Source organism: Panthera tigris, chromosome X, assembly GCF_018350195.1.
Source record: "Panthera tigris isolate Pti1 chromosome X, P.tigris_Pti1_mat1.1, whole genome shotgun sequence".
In the NCBI taxonomy this organism is placed as follows: Eukaryota; Metazoa; Chordata; class Mammalia; order Carnivora; family Felidae; genus Panthera; species Panthera tigris.
In genome coordinates, this window is record NC_056677.1 from 41749169 (window position 1) to 41755165 (window position 5997).

The 5997-nt window shown below is 42.1% G+C and overlaps 1 pseudogene; it reads left to right on the forward strand.

Annotated features, from left to right (window-relative positions):
• The first annotated feature begins 4321 nt into the window (after window positions 1-4321).
• On the forward strand, window positions 4322-5359 carry LOC102966645 (annotated as a pseudogene).
• Window positions 5360-5997: the final 638 nt, after the last annotated feature.

The following is a 5997-nucleotide window of genomic DNA, read 5'->3' on the forward strand; positions in this document are numbered from 1 at the left end:
AAGAGATCATGACCTGAGCCGAAGTCAGACACTCAACCGACTGAGCCACCCAGGCACCCTGGAAAGTACAAAATTTATATGAAATTTAAATGAGCCCTGCTAGGGGAACCTGGGTGGCTCAGTCGGTTGAGCGTCCAACTTCAGCTCAGGTCATGATCTAGCGGTTTGTGAGTTCGAGCCCCACGTCAGGCTCTGTGCTGACAGCTCAGAGGCTGGAGCCTGCTTCAGATCCTGTGTCTCCCTCTCTCTCTGCCCCTCCTCCACTCATATTCCTCTCTCTCTCTCTCTCTCTTTCTCCAAAATAAATAAAAACATTTAAAAAATAAATTTAAAAAATTAAATGAGCTACATCTGTCTACATTGTGTTGTCTGCATAAGTACACTTATTGTGAGGCTCATATCTGCGTATTTACTTATTTCTAATGCAGAATTTCTCAACCTCAACAATATTGACATCTTGGGCTAGATAATTATTTGTTGTGGGAGGTTATCTTGTGCATTGTAGGATGTTTAGCATCATCTCTGGCCTCTATCCACTAGATGCCAGTGGCCCCCTCAACCCAATCATGACAAAATTTTGCAGACATTGCCAAATGTCCTTTGGAGAGCAAAATTACCCCTGGTTGAGAACCACTGTTCTAATCGTTTATTGATAGTGAATATGGTAGTGAATAGTCAGTAAAGAATTTTGTGGAATGACTTCTGTTCACTTTTCTATACATAATTTAGGGTGATACATTAAATGAAAGACACATTAAAATGACAAATCTGTTAAAAGCAAGCCCATTGGCTAAAAAGACAATGTCAGTGGGGTACCTGGGTGGCTCAGGTGGTTAAGGGATGGACTCCTGATTTTGGCTCAGGTCAAGATCTTATGGTTTGTGGGATCAAACCCTGCATGGGACTCTACACTGACAGCATGGAGCCTGCTTGGGATTCTTTCTCCCTCTCTCTATTCCTCTCCCACTCACATGCACACACTCTTTCTCTCTCTCTCTCTCTCAAAATAAATAAACATTAAAAAAAAAAGTAGCCCAATAGGGGCGCCTGGGTGGCGCAGTTAGTTGAGCATCTGACTTCAGCTCAGGTCATGATTCTGCGTTTCATGAGTTGGAGCCCCACATCCGGCTCTGTGCTGACAGCTCGAAGCCTGGCACCTGCTTCAGATTCTCTCTCTCTCTGCCCCTCCCCCACTTGCACTTTGTCTCAAAATAAATAAACATTAAAAAATTTTAAGTAGCCCAATAAAAAATAGGCAATAGATTTGAGAAGATATACAGATGAGAAATAAATACATGAAAATATGCTCAGCATCATTGTCAATAAAGAAATATAAATTTAAAACATAAAAACCTGGGGCACCTGGGTGGCTCAGTCCAGTGAACGTCTGACTCTTGATTTCAGCTCAGGTTGTTATTCCAGGGTTGTGGGATCAAGCCCCATGCTTAGTGTGGAACCTGCTTGGGATTCTCTCTCTCCCCCTGCCCCTCTTCCCCACTCATGCTCTCTCTCTCTCTCTCTCTCTAAATTAAAAAAAAAATTAGGAGCACCTGGGTGGCTTAGTCTGTTAAGAGTCTGACCTCAGCTTAGGTTATGATCTCTCAGTTTGTGGGTTCGAACCTTGCATCGGGCTTCACGCTGATAGCTCAGAGCCTGGAGCCTGGTTCAGATTTCTGTGTCTCCCTCTCTCTCTGCCCCTCCCCTGCTTGTGCTGTCTCTTTCTCTCTCAAAAATACATACATAAAGGCATACCACTACACACCTAATAGAATGGCTAAAATTAAAATGACCATAATAAGTATTGGCATTTATGTGGAGGAGCTGGACCTCTCGTACACTGCTAATTTGGGAAACAGTTTGATAGTTTCTTTAAATTCTAACCATGCAACGGGGCACCTGGGTAGCTCAGCCAGTTAAGCATCTGACTCTTGATTTCAGCTCAGGGGATCAAGCCCCTCATTGGGCTCTGCACTGACAGCACAGAACATGCTTGGGATTCTTGCTCTCCCTCTCTCTTTGCCCCTCCCCTGCTCACTTTCTCTATCTCTCTCTCTCTCAAAATAAATAAATAAACATTTTTTAAAAATCTAACCATGTATCTGCCATATGATCCAGCTATCCCACTCTTAGTTGTTTTCCAAGAGAAAAGAAAATATATGTCTATACAAAGGCATGTACAATATTTGCATGGCAAATGTATTTGTAATAGTCAAAAACTGAAAATAACCTAAATTTCCATCAACAAATGAATGGATAAACAAATTAGAGTATATCCATATTACACAACATGGATGAATCTCAAAATAATACTGAGTGAAGGAAGTTATACGAATAAGGGTACTATTTATATAAAACTTTATAAAAATGCAAACTAAACTTTAGTGACAGGATCAATGAATGTGTGAGAGTGGGGATGAGAGTGGGGAGAGTGATGAATATATTTACTATCTTGATTATGGTGAATATGTGTAATATATAAACTCATTAAATTGTACACTTTTAATATGTACAATTTATTGTATGCCAATTATATCTTGATAAAGTTTTTTTTCAAAAATTTTAATGCTTATTTATTTTTGAGAGAGAGAGACAGAACATAAGCAGAGGAGAGGCAGAGAGAAGGGGAGACACAGAATCCAAAGCAGATTCCAGGCTCTGAGCTGTCAGCACAGAGCCTGACGCAGGGCTCAAACCCATGAGCTGTGAGATCATCATGTTCTGAGCTGAAGTCACATGGTTAACCGACTGAGCCACCCATGCACCTCAATAAAGCTATTTTTAATGTCATAGGTAACAATAGTCTACATGGCCAATCATATCAGAAATACATGCAAGAAAGTCTAAGTTGTTGAACCATGAAACTGGTAGATATATTTTTCTGATATCATACTCAACAGCAGTGGTTTACCTTGAGGAAAATAATACCAACTCTTAAATCTTGAGTTCTCCTACCTATGTCAAATGATAGCTACAATTTGTGCAAGATTCCATCTTTATGTTACACTTAATATAAAGTTTAATTTTTAAGAAAAAAGATTGAAATATAGAGTGAAAAAAATCTTGGGCTCAATGAACAATATTCTTCAGGAATCATGGAAAACTCCCAGAGCCACATGATGCTGGCTTTTTCATCCATCCAGCCTGGAGTCAGAAGGTACACAGCATCCTGGCTCATGGTACAGGCTTTGCCCCCATACAGGGATCTGTCACCACCACTGGGCAGAGAGTGTCTCTTGTTGTCTTTGTAGAAAATTACTGAGCACAGAGACCTCCACCATCCTGGTTTTTCACACCACAGTCTGCAGCCCTAAGAGTTGGCAAGTCTGTCCATACAACTGGCCATAGACTTTCCTGCTTGCAGACGTGTCCATCATTTACATACGCCCTCTGCATGTGCTGGGGTTTACAATCTCCTCCTAACATTATTTTGAAAGATCAGCCAGACATGGTCTTCGTCTATTCCTCTACTACTTGTTAACTGACTCTGGGCAAGTCCTGGCCTCTTGAAACTACATCTGTGATATGGGGCAATAAGGACATCTATATCATATCCTCCTTGGAGTGTATGTTATGATCTCTTGTGAAACCAGAAGAAAGTAAACACAGAACAAATGTATGATATTATTGCCACCATGTTCATGATTTAATAATAACAGCTAATATTTGTTGATCACTCACAATGTGCCTAGCCCTATGCTAAGTGCTTTACAAGTACAAGTTACAACAGCCCTGTGAGGGAGGAACAGTTATTACTTCATTTCACAGAGGGAGAAATGGAGAGTCAGAAAGGTTAAGTAACTTGCCCAAGGTCATCAGATGTTGAGGCTGGAAAGTGAATTCAGGTCTGTCTGACCACAGAGCCCACATCCCTCCCACCAGTCTCCACTGACTTCTGCCCATGTGGCCTCAGAAAGCTCTGGTCACTCCTTTCCAAACCCAGTGATCCTAGAACTTCAGAACAAGGTGTCTGATTTACTCCTTGTAGTAGGCTGAATAATGCCCCCCAAAGATATTAAGCCATAATCCATGGAACCTGTAAATATTACCTTATTTGGAAAATGGTTCTTTGTAAATATGATTAAGTTAAGGCTGTTGAGATAGGGAGATTATCCTGGATTATCTCGGTGAGCCTTAAATGCAACCACATGTGTCCTTGTAAGAAAGAGGCAAGCCAAGATGTTACTGAGTGCCCAGGAGCTAGAGAAGCTAAAGAAGGGGAAGAGAGAAGCAGCCAAAGGTTGGACCCAGACCAGGAGACAAAGCCAGAGTTGGAATAAAAGCTGCTTTTGCTAAAGAAGCAGCAACTAAAAAAATTGAAAAGATGCCAGTTATCTTTGGACTGCTCACCTCCTTCCTTTCTTTCCAATATGTGATAGCTCCATCCATTAGGAAGTTCTTTGCTGCTGGGGTATGGAGAACAAACATGCAGCTTCCTAGGGAGATAGGGGTGATCACTGGAGCCAACATAGACATTAGCAAGGAGACAGAGAGGTTGGTAGCAGAGGAGCCCAACTATGCATTGCCTACCAAGATATACTTAAGGGGGATAATCTGCTGGCCAGTGAAATCTAGGCCAATACAAAGAACTCTCAGATGCTAATTCAGAAACTGGACCTGTCCAATACCAAATCCACCTGAGTCTTTGCTAAGGGCTTTCTGGCAGAGAAAAAGCAGCTCCATATTTTGACCAACAAAGCAAGAGTGATAATGTAACCATATTCCAAGATAGCTGGTGACTTTGAAACCCACCTAGGAGTCAACCACCTGGGCCACTTCTTTTGTGCCCACTTGCTCCTGGAGCTGCTGAAAACGTCTGTACCCTCACAGGTGATGAACCTGTCATCGGTAACTAACCATGCTGGCAAGATTCATTTCCACAAACTCTAGGGTAAGAAGCACTACAGCCAGGAGTTTTGCTCATTGCCACAGCTAGGTGGCCAATATATTTTTAATTGGGAACTGGCCAAGAGGCTCCAAGGCACAGGGGTCACCACCTATGCAGTGCACCCAGGCATCATCTACTCCCAACTGGTCTAGCACTACTTCTTGTTGTGCCTGCTCTAGAGGGTCTTCTCCCCCTTCATCAAGTCAACATGGTAGGGGGCACAGACCAGCCTCCACTGTGCCTTGGTTGAGAGCCTGAAGCCCTAGTGTGACAAGTACCTCAGTGACTGCAGGAGGACCTGGGTGCCCCAAGGGTCTGAAATAGCAAAACCATTGAGTGCCTGTAGAATGTCACTGTGAGCTTCTAAAAATCCAGGACCAGTCCGGCCACAATGAAAAGGGACAAAGGAGAAGGCCCACCCTGAAATATTGTCCTTCTGGTGGGGCTATTGTTGAAAATCTTGCCCTACTCTGATTCTCCAGACCCTTATAGAAACCTTTGCCTATCCAACACTCTTGTGAAGTTGGTTCATGGTACAAGACATTCACATCTGCAGAGTATTCTCCAAGACTTACAAGAATTAGCTGTTCTCTTGGGGCAGGAGGACGGGGCAGATCCCAAGTTGGTCATGGGGAAAGCAGAAGAACCTGGGAAATTGGGGCAATTTTTTCACTAATACCAGAAATGCCAGCCAGCATGCTCAGCTGAGGTAACAGGAGCATCAGTGTTTCATATTTCCAGGGACAGTAAGACTCAAACTTTTGACTGATTGCTTTCATCTTTGAAATACTAGTCACTCAGGAAATACTAGTCATTCAGGAAATAGGAAATTTTTGGTTAACTTTGGACAACTTTCATTTCTTCCTCTGAGCACATTGGAGCTATTGCATGAAGCTGGACCCTCCCAGTTTCTTTTTTTCAGTTTTTTTTTGTATTAAGAAATTTTCCAGGCTTTATTGAGATATAATTGGCACATAACATTGAGTAAGTTAAGAGCTACCCATTTTCAATCATGCAGATGGTTTCCTTTTCAAAAGAGTCCCCTTTACCTCAATTTTTAGAGAAAATAAAGACTGTGCATTGAAAAGACAAAAGAAATAAGAGATTTAAGA